This window comes from Camelus dromedarius, chromosome 2 (assembly GCF_036321535.1).
Source record: "Camelus dromedarius isolate mCamDro1 chromosome 2, mCamDro1.pat, whole genome shotgun sequence".
Lineage (NCBI taxonomy): Eukaryota > Metazoa > Chordata > Mammalia > Artiodactyla > Camelidae > Camelus > Camelus dromedarius.
In genome coordinates, this window is record NC_087437.1 from 77,153,624 (window position 1) to 77,176,676 (window position 23,053).

Consider the following 23,053-nt stretch of genomic DNA (forward strand, 5'->3'; position numbering starts at 1 on the left):
TAAAAAGAAGTGGTAGAGCGCGCAGGTGAAAGCATTTAATTGAGAGGGAGCTTAGTAGGTAGAGTGTTACCACTCAGGGAGAACGTGAAGGGATAAGAGTCTGGTTGGTTGGGGTTAGGATATTTTGAACCCTGAAAAAATAATTTATGTAGTTTTCAAGTACTAGGCAAGAATTTTGGTGGGCATCTCTTCAACTACTGACTTCTATTTCCTCTGTACAGAAAAAGGAGAGGCAAAAGGTTAGTTCTGAGAATAAGGAGGCGCACTGGTAGATAGGGGCGTTGGGCAGGTTGGAAGAGCTGTCTGGGAGCAGAGTTTTTGGAGCCAACCAGAGCTATGGTGGTAAGCCGAACTCCAAACACTGTCCCTCAAGGCACCATGACTGTTTCCTGGTCACTCAGTCCAACACTAGTTTAGGTACTGCTGTCAGGGGATTTTGAAGACATAATTAAAGGCCTGAGTCAGTTGACTAAGATACAGAGATGATCTGGATAGGCCTTAAAAGGTGAGCCTTTTTCACCTGGAGTGTTTCCTAGGCTGGTGCACAAGACTCACAGGGATCTGAAGTACGAGAAGAATTCAACAAGCCATAGCTGGCTTTGAAGATGGAGCTATTTAATGAGAAATGCATGTGGCCTCTAATAGCTGCAAGCAGCCTTGCGCTAACACCCTGCAAGGAAATAGGGCCCTCAGTCCTACAACTGAGAGGAGTGGCGTCCTCCCATTGATCTGAATGAGCTTGGAAGAAAATTCTTCCCCCAGAGCCTTCAGATCAGAGCCCATCCTGGTCATCACCTAGTTGCAGCTTTGTGAGACTTTACACAGAGAACTTAACCAAGCCTGCCTAAACTTTTATGACCCTGAGAACTTTGAGATAATAAATGGGTATTGTGTATGGTTCTTAGCTGTATTACTCCATTACACAGCAATAGAAAACGGTTACAGCCATGTTAAATTGTTCCTAAGCTGAAGGCCATGGATCTATGCTCACCTCGAACAAATGGGTTTCCTCCACGATCACTAACCACAAATCAGAAACAGTGGACAGCTGGATTGGTTCAGAGTTTGGGAAGTAGAATTGGTGAAAAGGAAGGAGGAAAAAGGTAAAGGGATCAAGAAGCTGGATAGGTTAATGGAGTTTAGGGTGGTTAGAGAAAGAATGGGAGTAAAAAGTGGGATTATAGAGAGGCAAGAAAAAATGGTATTTTGAAAAGTACTGAGGAGCTCCAGAAGTCAGTGCATGGGCAGAGTGGAATCGGAAGTGAGGACACTAGGCCAAAGGAAGAACGGGGTATTAACTGCTCTTAAAGGTTTCAGGGGTGAAGCAATTTTAAGTGTGACTATAGATAATGAGACCCCGGTTCAGAGTAGAGAGAAGGGGCTCCGGATTATGAAGGGAAAGACATCGAGGCTCATAAACTCTATGACAGGGATGCTGGAGTCTCCTGAAGACTTGGGAGGAAGACCGTAGTAAAGGTAGAGTGGCTTAGGATTTTGTTAACTTGAGGAAAGGCGGTGGCATAGCCTGGTGATGGGACTTTAAAAGAAGAGTTTTCATTGGAAATTGGAGAAGCAGTGGTTTAAACGTGGCATAAGAAATCAGAGAGGTGGAGTTCCTAACTTGGGACTCATGGATGGGTGGGACAGAGAAGAACTAGTAGCCTCCACTCAAGAAGGCTCCAGGGAAGTGATATCCTCAAAAGACAGTCTGATTTCATGTAAGGCAAGAAACGAAAGAAGTATCCTGTGAAGAAAGTGAGGGTGCAGTTACATTTATTTACTATAGAAAAAAAAAAAGTTCCAGGGGCTAGAAGGGAAGAAAATGTAAAATTAAATGGTATTCGAATGTTTTCCCTTCTGTCCACAAATTTACGTGAATAATTTCTTATTTCCGAAGGAAGGAAGGGAGGAAGGAAGGGAGACTGAAATTTCCGAGACTGCTCATCAGCATTTTTCCCCTCCTCTTTTTAGGGTCTGGTCGCAAAGCTAAATTACATTTTCCAAGCCCCTTGTATTTGGGCGAGGCTCTAGAACTAAATTCTGGCCAGGAAGATGATATGTGCCACTTCAAGATATGATTCATTGAAATCTCTCATGTACCCACACACAACTCTTCATCTGCTCTTCTCTTTTTGCAGCCATCTTGGAGGTCACTTGGGGTGCTGATACCAAGAACAGGATCCCTAGGTCACCCCTTACAGGAGAGGAGGCCCACCCTTCAGTGTCACCCCAGCATCTGCCAACCCAGCAGCATCTGCGCTGGGTTTTTGTAAGCAAGAAACAAACTTGTGTTTTGGTAAGGCTCTGAGATTTTGATGTTGTTTGTTACAGCTGTTAGTGCCACTTACTTTATTTAGAGATGTGACGTAAAAGTTAAGTAAGACTCTAACTACACTTGAGCAGCCCAAAGTCTAGGTATACAGTTTAAAAAAAAAAAACAAAACATATTCTAAGTTCTGATTTACCATTCTAGTAACCTGAGTAATTCTCAAAATTGAAAATGACAAAAATTCTGTGTTCTACATGTCAATCAAAACTATATATGTATATCAATAATATGATACAGGGAGTAATTAAGCCTTTTGAAATTTATCAGTGGAAATCCTTGTTTTTACTTTGTAAATATAACTCAGTTTCAACCTAAGAAAATCAAATAGTCTTTCCATTGCTACTAGTATTTATTTAAACGCCTATGCCTATGTTCATAGTATCTTGTGAATGTCTGATACTGCAGAGCACACATTTTAATGGTGATTTTCCTTTTCTGTTGGCTGTCTATTTATATTTAGTGAGAAGTAGAAAACAATTTGACATTTAAAAATATTAAGTATTGTTAGTATGAAGCAATATTCTGAAATCAAGTTTTTTAGAGTATATCTTATATGCTTTCATATTTTGAAAGCTGAAAATCCATTTGAAATTGGCTCTTTTATTCCCGTCAGCTTAGAGGTGAAGAGGACAGGGTCTACAAATTAAATTTGTCCTTGATGCTAGAAGAAAGTGAAGTAGGGGTGTTTGAGATGCAGCACATACCTGCTATATGCTAGCACACAGCTGTCATGAATCTTTCCCTGGGGAAAAAAAAAGACCAAGATTATGATCATAACCTCAAATTATCATCACCTGTGATGTTGGTGGCTTATCTACTTGTAAGAACACTTAAGAATTTTTAGCTGCAAATAATTCTTAAGTTTATCTACAGTCAGGAGAAAGCACAGTTTTACTTTCTTCTGTCAAAGAAAGCTAACAGACTTTTTTTTTTTTAAGTAATCTTCAAGCACAGGGTGCATTAAGTCTTTGTATCATGATGCTATTTCCATTTCACAGGTTTAGCTATAACAGTATAATTTAGTAATTATGTGTTTATTATTTTATTTTGTGTAAACGTAGGCTGTATGGTCAGTGTAAAAGAATTTTGTATGATTCTGGATTTTTTTTCCTATGTGTTTTTCTTTCTGTTCAGTTCTCTTTCCTTGGCTTTTTTATCTGTCTTCATGAAAGACCTACTGACCTTTTACAGTCCTGTGCTTCATTTCTGTGTTCTAATAGCCTTCAGAGTTGTAAAACTACTGTATGTGTGTGTGTTTACACATACCAATGTATCTCTCTGTGTATAGCAATTTTCAGTGCTATGCTTCTATTTCTCCTATATATCTTTTCATTTCATAAATGTTTAATGTGTCGTCTGTTTGCCTATCAATGATTGGTTATCCAAAGGTGAGCATTTCTTACCCACCTGATTTCTTAGAACTTATCATCTAGAGAGGGAGACAGTCATTAAAAAATAATTATGCAAATACATGTAAATGAATTATATGATGTTCTAATTGCATCTCTAGGAAGCATTTAATTTAATTTAACTGGATCAGAACTTTCCTAAGGATAAATGTGAGCTAAGATATCTGAGGAAAGAGGAAGAGCATTTCAGAAAGCTGGAGCAATAAGTGCAAAGGCCCTGTGGCAGGACCCAGCAAGGTCACTCTGCCTGGAGTGTAGAGAACAGATGTGGGAATCTCAATGTGACTTGACGCTGGAGAGGTCATCTGGGGCCAAACCAGGCAGGAGACAAGAACACATTAAGAAACTCAGTCTTTATCTTAAGAGCAATAATGAGCCATTGAATAGTTTTAAGAAAGAGAGTGGTATGATCACGATTCTGTTAGAAGTAAGGTATTTCTGAGGAGGCCTAGAGTAGGGAGTAGATAGAAAGGTGCCATCTCCCTGCTCCAAATCACCACTTATCTCCTTCTGAAGTGACTGTAATCACCTCACAGATACAAATAAGAATCTTTACTGGGCTCTGTCCTCTGTTATCTTCCAAGCATCTCGTAAATGAAAACCTAACTGTTCATTAGGCACCCAGCTGGTATCTGAGTAATAGGGAATTGTCTGAAGTCCACAGGGAGCAGCACATCCCAGTGGACTTAAGAGTGGTGAGTTTCCCCACGAGAGCTGTGGTTCATTGAAAGTTAATGCTAAGCTGCCCTCATGTTTAGGAGCAGCTGCGTTAGCAGAACCTCTTTTCTGAGCTTTCTTTGGATGTTTCAGACTCTGCTGAGCTGATGGAAGTGAAGTCCATAATTTCAGTTATGGTCATTAACCCCCTGCTTTGTGTTTTCACTAATCATTAACATGTCATTTGTGTTAAAGTTAGGCTTTGGGCTCAGGGAGCTAAGACTTCAGCGCAGTGGGGACCAAGTATTGAAAGCAGAAAATGCATGACGAATTGCAATAACAAAGCTATCCTGATCACCTGGTAAAAAGGAAAATAAAATCTTTCTAAACAGTGCAGATGGTGCTGGGATTTGAAACTCCTTGTATTGTGGAAAGAAAAACAAGAACACACACTGTTCACTAGTAGGAAACTTGGTTATGATAGTTGAGAATTATAACTTGTAGCCATTGAATAATTTAGCCCCACTAAGAAGGAAATACATGAAAAATGTTAAGGGAGATCTTTAGATACATTTTCTGCTTGTGTACGGAATGCACGTTTAGGGTGAAATAATCATCAGTTGAATTCATCAAGCCTTTAGTGATCAGGCATTGAATTAATCAATCTCATTCTTGCCCAAATGATCTTTTTAACTGTATCTCCTTCATTGTTCTCTAATTACTGGCACCAAATGGCTAGAATCGAAGCCACTTCATATTCCACTGTTTGCCCAGTTTGTTCCCTTTGCCGTCTCCTACCCTTTTCCCCTGTTCCAGGATTTCCATCCTTGCAGTCCCTGATTAAGTCCACCACATCCCTGGGCTCCCCAGATGATGGGTGCCCAAGGGAGAAACCTGTCCTATGAAGTTAGTAATTTGTATTTAGTAGTTAACTTGTGTACCTGTTGCAACATTTGTATTAGTAGTATTTAACCCTATATATTATTTAGTAGTAAATCTCAACTCCCCAACTCTGTAATATCCTTGGTGTCAAAGAGCTAATGAAATATTATATTCAGTGTGGTTTAATGAACAAAATGTAAGCTCTCTGGTTCAGATAGGAATCAAAATAACCTTTGCTCTCATTGGTTTCAAGAGTGAGAAAAAGTCTGGGAATGTTCATTTTTACCTTCTTTTTCTTGAGTTGTATATTTGGGCACTAAATTTAGTTTTCTCTAATTAAGGTTGCTAATAGTGTTAATTCACCAGGCCTGTATTCTGGCATCTGTGCAACTTGTTATAGACACCTAGTTATAAACTCCTAGTTTGATACACCTTCATGCATTTTTAAAATTTTACAAGATTTGCTTATCATAGTAATTATATAGGAAGAATGTGGAAAATGATCTTTGGCTGACAAGGAATCTCACATTTTTATCCTGTTAATTAGGCTTTACTGGGTATAAAATAATATGACTTGAAAATAATATGTGTATTTGTTGTAAACACCATATAAAAAAAGAAATATGTATTTTTTTAATAGGCTTAAGTACATATCTACAAGAGGATGGGGAAGGAAGAAAAAAAGTAAAAAAGATATATGACGGTACCTCAATATTGTTAATACTAAGAACTATTTTTATGTTGACTACATATTTCTTTTTTTCCTCATAACATATAAAATAAGTTCCACTATTGCAAAGCCTTTCATATGAAGATTTCATTATTATGAATATTATTTAATTTCACTTAAAAATGTAACAAACCAAGCATCATTCACTGCTGATTTACTAAAATGGGTTTTCTTTAGGCATAAAGTAAAATCCAGATCATAATGCTTATCCTCCACTACAAAAAAAGTTCTTGTGTACACTTTCGTATCAGAAAATACATTTGATGGTTGATCACTTTCATTTTTGAAATATATTTATTTTTCTACAGTGTGCCAAAAAATAGCTTTAAAGGTAAAAAGCATGACAAATCACATCTACTTCTTATTTGGAGAAAGGCTCTTGCATTATTGAATTTTTACACAATTGTCATGATTCAAAACTATTTTTCCTCCTAGTGAACACTTGTCTTTATCTATGTGTTGGCTGCTGGCAGAGCTGACATTTTATTTGTTTGCTGATTTCCCATATGCAATACCTTTGTGCATTGTTCCTTCTTTGACTGTTTAATAATCCACTGTATATTTTATTTGTGACCTAAGAGCAGGTCTTTGTAGCATGCATCATGTTAAAGAAAATTCCACTGAAAGTAATACAAAATAATACCCTGGAAAACCTGTTTTCATTCATGGCATTTAAGTCACTTGATACAATAATCTTATTATTTTGAAATACAGAATATGGTGAAATCTGAACTTTCTTTTTATTTTTTGACATTAAGAAATGGGTAGTATAAATAAAACAGAAACCTAAATTAGCATAATAATTAGGGTGTGGATCTAAAAGCAATTTGACTAGTTTCCTGAGAAATAGGGTTAAGGTTGAGTTCTGAGTAAAGTGAAAGACTGCCTCAGAACACTCACATCAGATCCTGCTCAGTTCCTTCAGATGTCTTGTCAGTCTGCTAATGCACATTAGAGGAGGGATTAGCAGCCTGTTAACTTCTCTTTGTGCAAAGCTGGCTTTGAATATGAAAGTGTACTTTGTAGGGAAGCCTTTTTTTTTTTTTAATTAGGAGCATATGAAGTAAAAACTGATTAGCATTATGCATTAGTAGATGAGGGTGATATTTTACCATAATTTCAAACTTCCTTGGGGCAAAATAATATTTCTTGGTCTCAATTTGTGTTTCTGTAAAATGGAAGACATAGTTTATATTATTCTAAGGTTTTCTTAGGTCTTAAGGTCTTTCCTTTCATTCTATGGTTGATTAGATTTAGATACAGCAATGAATACCCTCTGTGATTACAGATTACCAGCCAAAATATTCTATCAGTGTTGAGCAGATTTCTTGACTTGTATATGGCAATTTTTGTTGAAGCCTAGTGTGTTTGCAGAAAGTAAAAAGGTCAGGGCTATCTCAAACAAATGTAAGGTAGGGCTTTGGGATTAAGCTCTAAAAACCCACCCAGACAGCAGACACTCCCCTTGCAACAGGAGCAATCATACCAATCTGGAACTGTGACTCAGGCTTTCTAATAACCCTTTTTTGACATGTTTGTTCACAAGTACGAAAGAAAGAGCAGACAGAGTTTAGAAACAACATTCTCACGAGTGCATATCTGACATATGATAAACTTTTTTTAAAAAATCAGAACTATCATCCTTAGTGTTCTGATATGAAAAAGACTTGACAAAGTAACTCCAAATCTGTAGGCCTCAATATTTTCACATGTAAAACATTGAATTAGACATGTCAAAAAAAATACGCTGAAATGTCCTCCATTTGATACTTTCTTTGACTGGAACACGAACTCTTATAAGGATCAGTGACTGCTGAGCCTGGGTGCCCACAGGATATGCATTACACAGAGTAGGAGAAGGAATCTAAAACCCGAGTGAAGAATTGAGGGGTAATGGTGGTAAGGACCACAACAACAGTCATGTGTATTGTGTCAAACTTCAAGTTTGAAAGTGCTTTCATATTCATCTTTCATTTGTTTATCCTCTAAAATCTTTGGTGTAGCTACTACTGATAATACTTTTCTTTGTTTTGCAAAACAGGAGACTGAAATTCGAAGTGATTTACTTAGAAAATAATGGCACCTGAGAATCAGTCCTCTCAGCTGATTTCTACAGTGGTCCTCACATTTAACATTCATGAAAAACATCTAAATAGGATGTTAAGTTTGCAGATTTCTGGTCTCTACCTCGAAGTAATTTCACTTAATAAGACTGGGTCAGTGCTCTCCACTTTTACCCAACCTCTCATATGATTCCAGGGAACACTATGAGGTGGTATTTCTTGCAAATCAGAGGTCACTTGTCAATTAGGATACACTTGTTTTTCAGCATAGTGTTCCTTGTGCTTTCTCTGTAATTCATGATCGGGTAGAAACTTACATTACGCATTTATGACTAGAGCAATTATAGACTTTGTAACAGTCAAAATCATCTGAGTGGCCAGAGTTTCAGCTGACGGATAAACCATTAAGCGAAAGAGCTGTCATCATGCTTATCTCGCCTCTAATAATCCCTGTACCTGCTCATTCCATGTGAACTGGAAGGCTTGCAAGTAAATTCATGTTTAAATGAACACTATTTTAATAGTTATTTATTTTTAATAGTAGAAATTAAAGTCGCAGCCATTTCTAAGAACTCCTGAACTTTCCACACTCTATACTGAATTCTTAATTTTAGAATTCATGCCATTAAATGTGGCATTGAACCTTGCACTTTAGTCGTTCTTTTACACTGTTCCATCGTAGGTATCTCTTTTCTCTACAACAAATGTGCTGGTGCTTTGACAACAAACATGATACCTTCTACCACTGAATCCTTCACAATACCCTAACCAATAACAGTTACTGAATATTTTATAACTTAATCTTAGAACTACACTTACGTTTGAAATTAAAACCTCTAAAATTTAATTAACAAATAATTAACATATTACTTTATCTTATTGGAAAGACCATTTTAGGTCTGCAGAATGATCTAAAAATTAAGGTAATATAAAGGACAGTTTGTTTCTCTGAACCAAAATGTCTCACTTATTTATGCTCCATCTTTCTCAGATTATAAACAGTGCTGAAGTTCCAAGCTACAAATATGTGTTATATTTATTCATCAATCTGGTCATTCTCTAAAAGGTTACCATCCCTTAAAGAAGAAGTGACCCTCATCTTTAAAAACTATGTTGTGTAAATGTTTTAACAACTATGTATTCTCCTTCATTTTTCCTGTATACTTACCTAAATGCCCATTCTCTTTTTCTTTTTTCCTATCTCTCTAGGAAATTTGTTTCCAAATGATAACTCACAGAATGAAAAAATGCACCTTCCCATAGTATTAAGTGGTAAAAATAGCTAGTGGTGTAGAAGGTTAGCTGGATCCTTTTGATGTTTTCACTTCCTTGTGAGGCTGTCCACGCTGGTACAACTTTAAGTGGTAGCAACTTTTATTTTGTGTTCCTGTCTTATTATCACTATTGGACACCTTGGATGTTTGACCTGACTTCAATACCTACAGAGAGCTCTGATAGAAAGCTTATTATATGGTGCTACTCTCTTGGCTTTGATGTTCTGTAAACCATGTGTATGATTGCTTTGGGGGAAAATTTTTAACTCTCTGTACTTTAGACATAAGTGAATTCTCTCTGAGACTCAGATTTGGGTCCTGAATCATGAAGTGCATTAAGGGTATATAACAACTAAAGATTATTTCTAGATGCTAAAGATGGAGGCTATGTTTATAGCTCATATTTAGCAGTAAATTTTGAGAATTAATGCTCTCAGGGTTTCAGTGAGAGTGTCTCATTCCTCTGTCCTAGGTTTATTTTGTTTGGTTGGTTTTTAAATTTTTTTCTTTCTTTGAATCCCTTTCAATACATGTTGAGGAAAAGGTTTATCAATAAATAGCGTGATGATGTCATCCATTTTAATGTCTGCTGTCCTCAGATTATGGCAGAATTTCTTTTGCGTCACAGAAAGTGCAAGTTAACCCTCTTAAAGAGGAATTATAAGAAATATAATCATGTTCCTAATAATGCCCTTTTAAGTCAGCAGTTTGGAGTAAAGATTGCATTTATCTATAGAAACAATACTGTGCATGGTAGTGAGGTTTTTGATCTAGTTTACAAAAGTCAGTTTCAGTGATGTATAGTGTATCAAAAAGAAGCTTATGTAACACATTTATCTTAAGAAACAGATCTTCCTTCCTGGGGATAGTGAAGAAGACAAGTAATAGAATGTGTACCTTTTTATTGAGTACCAGGATGACTTTAGGACACATTTTTTTTAAGGAGGCAAAGATTGATTTTGTCACAACTGTCTTTCACCTGGATGGCAGGTACCTAGCATACATCATTACTCTCCTCTTGTCCAAGCGGCAGATACTGTTAATCAGTCTCAGAGTTTTTTCATGATTACTTCCTAGTTGCTTTCAAAATTCTCAATACAGTGATCTAAGCTTTGATATTTCTTTCATTTGGCAGGCTATTAAACTGAATCTCAAAAAGGAATCATATAGCCTAGTAGTAATATTTGTGTTGAAAATACATCACAGGGAATAAAAAGGTAAACACATAGTGAGGGATTAATGAAAATCAATGGCAGTAGCAGATAAATAGCCCCCAGGGGTTTAACCCTCTGGTGGTGGAACAGTAGCCTCATAATTGTACATGTGGCATGACACTGTGCAGTTCGTTAGTTGTTCTCTTTAAGACAGAGTTAAACCCGTCAGTAACAACATCAGTTAGTTACTCTTAAGTACTATCTCTAGACTTATGAAAAGAGAAATAGTCTATTTGAATTAATGTGACTAAAAATTTAATAGAACACTAGGATGTCACTGCCTAAACAGTAGGATTCTTCTTGCTGCAGAGAATGTGAAATGCCTAGCATAGTGTCCAGCACAGAATGGACTGGTGATTAGTATGTTTGTTGCTGTTTTGCTTGCCTTTCAAAGAATCTAATTCAAGTTCACTGTGACTTTTTTTTCTTAAAAGATTGATTAAGGATATTACATAGGATGTTCCTGCTAATAAAGTTAAAAATGCATGGCAGCTAAAAGTAATAGTAAAATTATGTGTATTTTTAAAGTATCCAGTTGTAAAGGAGATGGGCTTCCTGCCCATCTGGCATCCAGAGCAACAGCCAAACCAATACTGTCGTTACTTAAGAGGGTCATAGAGAGTTCAGGTATTCAGAGAGCCAATGCCCAAGCCATATGCACAGGGTGGGTTATTCTCAGCAAAGCCTTTCATAGAAGATCTTAGCTTATAGCCACAGATAAGAAGGAACTTTATTTTAAGAGGATTAAGGCTAGAATTATTTGTTCATGATGATTGCCAGGATAGCAAAAACTTTCCTCCAGGGCCTGGTAGATGAATCAGGAGACTCAGATGAAAAGAGCTGAGACTGCCAGGCTAGCGACCTCAGGGTGATGCTATCACAGACTCAGTGCCTGTTGGAAAAACACAATTCAAAAGATTGGGAGGAGTCATTTAAAAAGGCAGTCAGTGCAGCACTAGTTACTGATAAGCAACTACTAATACATGGACATATTCTGTAAGTGGTTGCACATTTCATTACAGTGTTGTGATCATATAGGCAAACCCCTAGGAACATTTTTAGGACCCAGGAGTGACCCCCAAATACCTGGATCAAGACAGCAGAAGGCTCTGGAGACCAGGATTGAGGATGGGTAGGGTATTTGGGACCCAGGCTGCCTCTTCTACATCCAAGGGTCTTTCTTTCTGCAGGGAGAAGCGAATCTGTTTCAACCATTCATTTGTTGATTCATTCACCTTATATTAATACTTTTAGGGTACCTGCAATGTGCCAGGCATGGTGTTATGTACTGTGGATGAATGATAAATAAGATAGACATGTTCTTTGCTCTTATGACTATTACCTAACAGTGTTATTTAAATAATTTAAAAATTTATCATTGTGAACTGTGACAACTGATGTAAAGGGAAAACAGTGAATTTTGGTTTCATCACTGTTAGAAAAGTTTTCAGACAAAGGAAACAAAATACTCATTCATGCTATTTACTGTGGAAGATAAAATATAGAATGTTAGGGCTGAAGAAGGTTTTAGGGCTTATCTAACCAAACCTCATTATTTTGTCAATCTTAAATCTTAGGCTAAATAAAGTAAAATGAATGGCCAGGGCTTCATTTTTAAATTTTAATTGATATTTTTATTTTCAATGATGGAACAAGTTTGGCAATTATAATACATATCTCTAGGAAGCAAATATTCCAAATATTGATGATCAGCTTCTATATACTTTTAAACCACATATCATAGATTTATATGAGTATATGAGCAGTTTGTATGTGATATTCAAGTATATTACTGCATAGAAAGTTTTTTCTCAGAATCTTGGCGTGAATTAAAACTGAACCATCAGAATTGTAGGATTATGTATGATTTTTTTATGTTTATGGAAACATTTTGAAAACTATTAAAATCTATTTATATTACCAAATACCATAAATATCCAGTTGCTCTTGTATGAAATGTTCTACTAACTCTTAAACAGAGATGTTTTAGAATAAGTTTGTTCAGTTAGCGTGAAAAAAAAGATAAAGATCAAAGTGTGAGAACATCTTGAAAACATTTTGTCATGCTGTTTATAAATGCATCTGTTAGCATTAGCATTAAGCTATTGTTGGCAAATATTATTTTCAAATTAAATGAAACCAGTAAATGTAATCAGAAAATTATTTTCAAATAATGTGCTTTATCCCTAATCTGATGTTTTAATATTTGCTTAAATGAATCAAAATCTCCAAATTTAAAGAAGATGGATTTGATCCAAATATTTAAGAGTTGGTTTGTCTGAGTGAGAGGGCATAAACATATGCAGATATCTGCCTCTGGGCACTGCAGGTTGATTGGTGAAAACAAGACAACCTGATGAGCCCAGCATCAGGAGACAGCTCTCCTCCTGCTCCAAGCTGCATAAGGCTCACTTTCCAAGCAGAGGATGCATCCTGTAACTACTAGATGCTTTAAAAAAAGAACAAAAGAAAACTCCAGAAAAAGAGCTACCCTAAAGAGTAAAAAACAAACAAACAAACAAAACCTGAACTTTCTCTTCCCTTAAGGTTTTAATAGCCTTAGGTTCTATAATATTTTTGTATATTTATTTGTTTTTAGAAATAATTATAGAGAGGATATTAACTCTTTATTTGTCACATGATCACATAATTTGCAAATTATTTTCTCCCATTCAGTAGGTTGACTTTTTGTTTTGCATATGGTTTCCTTTGCTGTGCAACAGCTTGTAAATTTAGTTAGGTCCCATTTGTTTATTTTTGCATTTGTTTCCTTTGCCTTAGGAGAGAGATCCAAAATAATCCTGCTACAATTTATGTCAGAGTGTTCTGCTTATGTTTTCTTCTAGGAGTTTTATGGTTTCTGATGTTACTTTTAGATTTGTGATCAACTTTGCATTTATTTTTGTGTGTGGTGTGAAATGTGAAGTGAAATACTCTAATTTGGTTATTTTACTTGTAGCTGTCCAGTTTTCCCAGCACCACTTATTGAAGAGACTGTCTTTTCTCCATTGTATATTCTTGCCTCCTTTGTTGTATAGTAATTGACCATAAGTGCGTGGGTTTATTTCTGGATACTCTATTCTGTTCCATTGATCTATGTGTCTGTTTTTGTGCCAGTGCCATGCTGTTTTGATGATTGTGGCTTTGTAGAATAGTCTGAAGTCAGGGAGCATGAAACTTCCTGCTCAGTTCTTCTTTCTCAAGATTATTTTGACTGCTTGGGGTTTTTTGGGTTTCTACAAATTTTAAAATTATTTATTCTAGTTGTATGAAAAATGCCATTGGTATTTTGATAGAGATTGCATTGACTCTATAAATTGCCTTGGATAGTATGGTCATTTTAACAATATTAATTCTTACAATCCAAGAACATGGTATATCTTTCCAACCATTAATGTCATTTTCAATTTATTTCATCAGTGTCATTAGTTTCTGAATATAAGTCTTCTACCTCCTTAATTAGATTTATTCCTAGGTATTTTATTATTTCTGATGTGATGGTAAATGGGATTGTTTCCTAAATTTCTCTTTGTGATATTTTGTTCTTAGTGTACAGAAATGCAATAGATTTCTGAATATCAATTTTGTATCCTGCAACTTTACCAAATTCATTCATAAGCTGTAATCATTTTTTTGGTGACATTTTAAGGATATTCTATATAGAGTATCATGTCATCTGCAAACAGTGACTATTTTACCTCTTCCATTCTAATTTGGATGTCTTTTCTTTCTTTTTCTGGTCTGATTGCTGTGGCTAGGACTTCCAATACTATATTGAATAAAAGTGACAAGAGTGGGCATCCTTGTCTTGTTCCTGATCTCAGAGGAAATGCTTTCAGCTTTTCACTATTGAGTATGATGAAAGCTATGGGCTTATCAGATACAGCCTTTATTATGTTGAGCTATGCTTCCTCTTTATCTACTTTGTGGCGAGTTTTTATCATAAATCAATATTTAATTTTGTCAAAAGCTTTTTCTGCATCTGTTGAGATGAGCATATGGTTTTTATTCTTTAAACGTGGGATAGAATTCTCCTGTGAAGCTGTCTGGTCCTGGACTTTTGTTTATTGGGAGGTTTTTTAAGTTACTGATTTAATTTTATTACTGGTAATTTTTCTGCTCATATTTTCTGTCTATTTATTTATAATTCAGTCTTGGAAGATTATAGGAATTTGTCCATTTCTTCTAGGTTGTCCATTTTATTAATATATGGTTGTTTGTAGTAATATCTTACTATCCTTGGGGGGGAGGGTATAGCTTGAGTGGTAAGAGCGCATGCTTGACATGCACGAGGTCCCAGGTTCAATCTCCAGCACCTCCTCCAAATAGAAATAAACCCAATTACCACCCCCTTATTAAAAAAAAAAAACAACAAATAAAACAAGCCAAACATGTGCTTTGATATTTTAAAAATACATATCTTATTATCCTTTGTATTTCCATGATGTCAGTTTTAACATCTCCTTTTTAATTTCTAATTTTACTGATTTGGGTCCTGTCTCTTTTTTTCTTAATGAGTCTAGTGAAAAGTTTATTAATTTTATCTTTTCAAAGAACCAGCTCTTAGTTTCATTGTTTTTTCTTTTTTCTTTTTTTTAGCCTCTATTTCATTTATTTCTGTTTTGAACTTTTTGATTTATTTCCTTCTATTAAGGGGTTTTGTTTGTTTAGGTGTAAGGTTAGGTTGTTAATTTGAGATTTTTGTTTGTTTCTTTCCTGTAAATTTCCCTGTTACAACTGCTTTTGCTGCATCCCATAGACTTTTGATAGTTGTGTTTTTTTAATTTGTCTTCAGTTTTTTTTTTTTATTTCTTCTTCAATTACTTTAGTGATCCCATTGGTTGTTTGTAGCATATTGTTCAGCCTCCATGTGTTTGTGTTTTTTGCAGTTTTTTTTTCCTGTAGTTGTTTTCTAGTCTCATAGCACTGTAGTTGGAAAAGATGCTTGATATAATTTCAATTTTCTGTAATTTACCAAGACTTGTTTTCTGGCCTATCATGTGATCTACTTTGGAGAATGTTCCACACGCACTTGAAAAGAATATGTATTCTGCTGCTTTTGAGTGGAATGTTCTCTATATATCTATTAACTTCATCTGATCTAATATGTCATTTATGGACAGTGTTTTTTTAATTGATTTTCTGTCTGAATGATCTATCCATTGATGTAAGTGGGGTGTTAAAGTCCACCACAAGTATTGTTACTGACAATTTCTCCTTTTATGTCTGTTAACATTTATTTATTTATGTATTTAGGTGCTTCTATGTTGGAAGCATATATATTTACAGTTGTTATATCTTCTTGGATTGATTTCTTGATCATTGTGTAATGTCCTTCTTTGTCTCATTAGTTTTTATTTTAAATTCTGTTTTGTCTAATATAAGTATTGCTACTCCAGCTTTCTTTTAATTTCTATTTGCATGGAATCCTTTTTTCCATCCTCTCATTTTCAGTCTGTGTGTATCTTTAGATCTTAAGGGAGTCTTTTGTAGGCAGGGTATATATGGGTCTTATTTTTGTGTTCAGCCACTCTACATCTTTTGATTGGAGCATTTAGTTCATTTATGTGTAAAGTAATTATTTCTTATGTTCTCTGGGAGGATGGTAGAAGTAGGGTAATCACTTATATTCTTACTGCCATTTTATTAATTGTTTTGAATTTTTTTGTGGTTCTTTTTTGTTCCTTTCTTCTTCTATTGCCATCTGCCTTTCTGATTTGATGACTACCTTTAACGTTATGTTAGGATTCCTTTCTCTTTTTTTTGTGTATATTTATTCAGGTTACATGAACAGCTTATACAATTCAATATCAAAAAACAAACCCCATTAAAAATGGGAAGAAGACTGGAATAGACATTTTTTCAAAAAAGAAACAGACAGACAACAGGTACTTGAAAACACTCAACACTGCCAATCACCAATGAATGTAAATGAAAATCAGAATGAAATATCACCTCACACTTGGCAGAATGCCTGTCACCAAAAAGACCACAAATAACAAATGTTGGCAAGAATGTAGAGAAAAGGGAGCCCTTGTGCACTGTTGGTAAGAATGTAAGCTGATGCAGCCACTAGGGAGAACAGTAAGGAGGTTCCTCAATAAACTAAAAATAGAACTATCACATGATCCAGCAATTCCACTCCTGGGTATATATCCAAAGAAAACAAAAACACTAATTTGAAAAGATACATGCTACGCAATGTTCATGGTAACACTATTTACAATTACCAAGGTATGGAAGCAACCTAAATGTCCATCAACAGATATTGTACAACCAAGGGAATGCAGTCAGCATTTTATAATAACTATAAACAGAGTATATAACCTTTCAAAATTGTGAAACATTATGTATTACACCTGTAACTTATATAATATTGTACATCAGGTTTACCTCAATAAAAATATAAGGAGGAACTGAATAAGAACATTAAAGCTATTCAAGAGGTTGCTACATTAGATGGTGGATGTTCTGTTAGAAGAAACTTTCAAACAAGCCGAATATGCAATGGACAAGGAGGACATGAAATAAATTATTCCTGAGTTGGTGAGTGGGGATTGCATGACCTCCAAAGGCTCTTGTATGCAAGGCTTTTATATCCTTATATCCTTCCTCTGGGCATCCCAATGCCAAGTAACAAGAGGAGGTTGAGAGCCACACTGCTAATTTATTTGCAAGAAAAAATGGAACACAGAATTACAGAGAAGAAAGGACTTCAGTTGAGAAACTCCCAAAATACAAATTGATATTAAGGTAACTACGCTTTCTTTTTACTAAGATAGTGGGCACTACACATAAATATATTAGAAATATTGAAAATAGCCTTGGATCTGCTGTGAGTCCTATACAGACTTCTTGAAAATCGGTTCTATCACGTTATCTTATGGGTGATCCTGTCCTATGAAATGGTTACACTACTTCTACCCTCCTCCCAGAGAACATAAACAATGAGCTTGACATGTTTCTTCCCAGTTAGTGTGGCTTGCAAAGGTGAAGAGTATTGGCTTCCACACTGAGAGATCACCCTTAGCCAGTTTAAGGATTCATCTAGTGATGCCCGAGATGTTGGTTGAACATAGCTGTTCTTAACTTCCTGACCATCCTATGTTAGTAGCATTTATAGGAAAACTTTTTCACATTCCGCCACATACAACAGACTGTGATAAGCACACTTCCAATTTATGACTGGGTGTTAAACTACTGGACTGTCATATCCTTTGCAGTTGTTCCAGTTTTGCCTAAATTTCATGCCACTGCCTTTGCTGCTGTTTGTATGATTATGCCCTTACTATACTCCTAAGGTTGATCTTTATTCTCTTTTCCTTAGGAACTAGTTTGGCTAGTCTCTTGAATAAAGCCATGTGTCTTTCTTTTGGGAACAAGACTCTAGATGGCTTTGAGTAGTGGCACAATTGGCTTCCATTGTTCCCTACCAGTGTGTTTCTGTGATGGCTGTTCTCCTACCCTCTGCCTGCCTTCATCTGTTTCTACCCCTCTCTGCCCTACTGGTGCCCTTAGAATTATCCACCCTTCCTGGATTCTGATTACAGTTGACCAATATTAACATGTGGGAGAGTTCAAAAAGTGAGAGATTGAAGAATGTCAATCTCTGATTCCTCTGCCTCAGCTTTGTGGTTTGGGCAGAGGCTACATCGCGTTCACACAACTCTTTTTAGAAGGCTATCCTCCCATGGCTCTGACTCACACTACATCCTGGTAATTTCTTTTCCTCCTGCAGGTGGTTAGTTTCTTTTTGTTTTGCTAGTTCGTGGGTACCTCACATTCTTTTCTGATTACTTTAATCATGCCCACACCTCTGTAAACAGTCCCTTCATTGACTTATCTTCAAGAGTACCTTCTCCTTCCTGTTGGCATCTTGACTGAAAATACTCTTCAGAGCCTCTATTTCCATGATCCTCCTGATTATTCCAGAAAAAGAAATGCCTTAGTTTCTAGTAGTTAATATATAAATCAAACATTAAGGTACTGATATAACTTGCTTCTCAAAAATGAAAGAAAGAGATCACTTATATTTGAGTGATAGGAAAACTCTGATGGAATTTATATAAAAGTGGCTGTGAAAGCAGACAGGTACCAAAATGGAAGAGTATGAAGGAAGTAAGCCCCAAACAGTTCTCTCTGTATCCCTTAGCTCCCTGAAGGATATCATTTATTTTCCATTTGTAGAGATAACCAATGGTGTTGAAATTTGCTAACTTTCATGGCCATTCCCACCACTAGACAATGAATTCCTTCAAGGCAGGAACCATGTCTCATTCATCATTTTATACCTGGGGTCTAACACAGATCCCAGCACATAATTAAAGTCTTAAAAATATGTGTCGAATGAGTAAATAAATGAAAAGTAATGGTCAAATCTAAGAAGTGCATGTACAAACATGTTCATAGCAGTGTAGTTCACAAAAGTCAAAAGGTGAAAACAGCCCAAATGTCCATCAACATATGAAGGGATAAACAAACTGTGTTACTGTATATAAATACAATAAAATAGTATTCACCCATAAAAAAGGAATGAAATACTGCTGCAACATGATTGGATCTAGAAAACATATCCTAAGTGAAAGAAGTCAAACACAAAAAGTCACATGCTACAATTTATAAGAAATATCCAGAATGAGAAGAATCCACAGAGACACACCCAAATCGATGGTTGCTAGGTGTGGGGGAAAGGGAGAAATGGGAGAACTGCCTAATGATACAGGATTTCTTTAAGGGTGATAAAAATGTTTTGGAACTAGATAAAGTTGTGGAGTGTTGTGAATGTACTAAATGCCACTGAATTGTTCACTTTAGAATAGTTAATTTTATGTTATGTGAATTTTACTTCAATTAAGAAAAAATAGAAACCTAAGACATTCTCATAATGGGAATCTCGAAACTCTTCTTACCCATGAAAAAAAAAATGTGGGAAGGAATGCTTGCTTCAGTCCTAACTCTGATCATCCATGGACCTCTCCCTACCCCCATCCCCCATCCTGAATGCAGAGGCCATATTCTCACAGTTCTTTAATGCTAACACTGTTGTTATACATTTGTCTTCACCCACCTATATCCTATTTACTGTCCTATTTACACTCATTTTTCCACTATTTACTTTTGACTTACATGCTCTGAAACACCTCTACTAAGTTTATTTTCTAATGTATCTTTGTTCTAACTTTGTATTCAGTGAACATTCCAGGGGAAAATTAGTATGCTCATTTTTTCCCTTTGAAAATCCATTGTAATCGAATACTTTCTGGTTAGTTATTATTGGGTTGCTATGAGTAGACCCACAACTACTTGTGGAAAATTTATTACACAGGTCAGCCTGCCAAAGCTAGACCTCTCATCAAAGCATGGAAATGTATTTTAAAACAAGCCACATCCTTTAGGTTTCCCATTATTTGAGAATAAATAAGAATGCTTTGACTTTATGGGAAATGAAGTTGAAAATCTTATAGGCATTACTCCCCAGGGGCATTCTGTAATTTGATTCAACATTAGTTAAAAGTTAATGTCTATAATTCCCTATTTTTTCAGAACTGTTTGTTCTTTTTGTTAGACTTTTCTTTTCTTTTCTTTCTTCTTTTCTTCTCATTAAGACTCATCAGTAAGCATTGTGCTCTTCTCATGTTGGACACTGAACTTTCTTGAATTAAAAACATTGTCTTGCTTGGCATAACGATCCAATGGAAGGGATAGTCTACTCAACACACTTTTTAAAGCATCTTCTAAGTGCCAGACATAGCCCTTGACATTTTTGATGCCAAAATAAGTATCTTGAGCTTACCTTCAAAAAACTCACAGCCTAGTAAAGAAAGCAGACTAGTGAATAAGTGTACATTATAAAGGGCTTTATATAGAGGCAAGAACAGGGTGCAGTAGAAGTGCCTAGCTCTGTGAAGTGAGCAAAGAGGGAGAGAGGTGGTTGTAAATTTAATGGATAAGAGAGTATAAAAATGCTTCAAAAAGGTGATAATGTTTAATTGAGCCTTGAATTCTTAATACTTTTCCAGGAACGTAGGAAGGAGAAAGGCACTTCACACTTAAGGAACATCATGCCCAGAAAAGTTCAGTAGCATGACAGACCAGGTCATGTTCCATGGGTGACCAGAGTTCAGCTAGACCACTCAAGCGTAAAGTGAATGGAGGAAGGATAAATAATAAAGCAGAAAAATTCATAACAGTTTGGTTATAATGAGTTTAAATGCTGTAACAAAGGGTTTGGACCATGTCATTAGGTAAAGGAAAGCCATCAAAAGATTTTTAAACCCAAGAATAAACAGTTTCAATTTGTATCCTGAAAAAAAAAAATCAGTCTTGCAGAAATGTAGACAGTAGATGGAAGGAAACAAATGCAGGCCATTGCACAAACAAGGAGGCTCTTACAATGGTACAGGTGAGTAACGATGAAGGCTGGACCTGAGGCACTGGTTGTGGGGACAGATAAGAGAAAACTAAATAATGAATGCAAAGGTCATTGACAGAAATGGTGAGTGATGGGAAATGAGAAACAAGCTTGTAGAAGGAGTCATAGGAACTCCCAGATTTCTTACTTAGTTAATGGCATCACTGTCATTGACATTGCTCAAGATAATGATGAGGCATATTTGTGTCAAAAGCAATGACAAGTTCATTTTTAGAGCTAGAGAATTTGGTCCAGTGGAATATTTAGGTGGAGCAATTTAATACGTTATTAGATATACAGGGCTTTAGTTCAGGACAGAGTTTGGAGTTTGTTTTAGTCTTCCTCTTCCACCCATGAGTATGTCTGAGCTTTTGATCCTGGCTGGGTCTTAGGTATTCAGGGTGTGTGTGGGTGAGAGAAACTGGACCACTAATTCTGAAGTTTGGAGCTCAGGGCTATCAAAGGGTTAGTGCCTAGGAATGAAAAAAAAAAAAAAAGAATAAAAATATCAAAATGTAAGCATGCAGTCCAACCAAGACATCAATCCAAGGGGCCCAGCAGAGGGGCTGAATCCAAGTACAAGCACACTGTGCCAAAGCAGCAGGATTGAGAATGGAGGCACATGTCAGAGAGCATCTCTGAGCTACTGAAGTATTTCCCCAGGTTATTTTTAAACCGAGTTAACAGATAGAAACAGAGACAAAGACAGAATTAGCTCCCAAGTATCCTAAACAATAGGTTTGGAATTCTTTGGTATAAAATAATGAGAAAATAATGAAATAACAGAATGAGAAATGTAGAGAACCCATGACAAAATGCTAGAGAATAGAAATATATAAGTGACTATTATTTTGGATCCTCTGAGAAGCAGACACCAGTATGGGATTAGACATGCCAGAAACGTATTGGGACAAATGCCTTTGAAGGATAAAGGGGAAAGCAGGATTAGTAGTCAGAGTTTCAGACTATAGTTCTGTTCTAAGGTGATGGAAAATCCCTGAGACAAAGAATCCTGCTAGAATAATGGGTCCTGTTTATCAAGGGGGTTGGGGGAGGGAATCAGTCAGGCAGGGGTGGGAGGGCTAGAGAGTAAGCAGAGGGAGCAGCTGGGGCTTTCAGCCAACCATCCACTCCACAGCAGGAGATCTGAGAGTGCATTTTTGTGGCTGCCACAGTGACAGACTAGGGAATCAAAGATTCTGAGAAGAAAAAGATAGTAAGAGAAAGGGATGCATTTGAAAATCTGGGGAGAAAAAGAGTTTTAGGAAGATAGATGTAGTCATCTTATGCAGGATTTGAAATTCTAAAATACATTTGGTAAATCTTTTTGCCTTTTCACCACATATTATATCAGATGATATTCCTGATCCATAATATAAATTTTTACTTTGTTGACAAAATCACTTTTTATTTTGTTCTGTTGCCAGTAAAAATCAGACTAGTAAATTTTCTTATATGTTATTTTAAAGAGAAATAATTCACTTTTATCTTCTCTACACCAGATGCCCAAGTCACAGAACACTGGTTTTATAAGGGCTATGCTGCCAAACAAAAATTTGGAAACAGCTTTCTATATCCCTTTGTTTTAAATTCACAACATATTCACATATTATTAGCATGTGTGGTGGTCACGGAAGTGTGGCCACTCAGATCTCCTTTCAGTAGAACCAGCAATAGCAAAAACAATCAACTGACAGCTCCCAGCTACCACACCTTCATATCCGTTGCAGTGTTCACGTCAAAGTCGCACTTCCCCCGGGGCTGGGCCCAGCCAGTGGCTGAGCATGGCAGGAGTTCTAGAGACAGGCCATTGTGACCCCGGGTAAGACTCTTCTGAGCGACGGTCTTGCTCCAGGACCTTTCTGTTGTCTGGTGAAGATTTTCTCTGAACTGTGCTATAGTCTGAAGCTCTTCCTACCCAGTCCTGCTTCCTTCCCTCTCACCTCTCATAGGCAACATACCTCCACCCTGACATGAAGGCACTTCCCACTTTTATCCTGGTCCCTCCCTCTATTTAGCTTTTACAGCTCTTTATTTTTTTAACCGGAATTATCTGTTTTATAATTTAATCCCATCTCGGCATC

General features: G+C 36.3%; 1 pseudogene; it reads left to right on the top strand.

Moving 5' to 3' along the window:
* Positions 1-23,053, top strand: part of LOC116154397 (large ribosomal subunit protein uL1-like) — a 119,185-nt pseudogene that overhangs the window by 71,807 nt on the left and 24,325 nt on the right.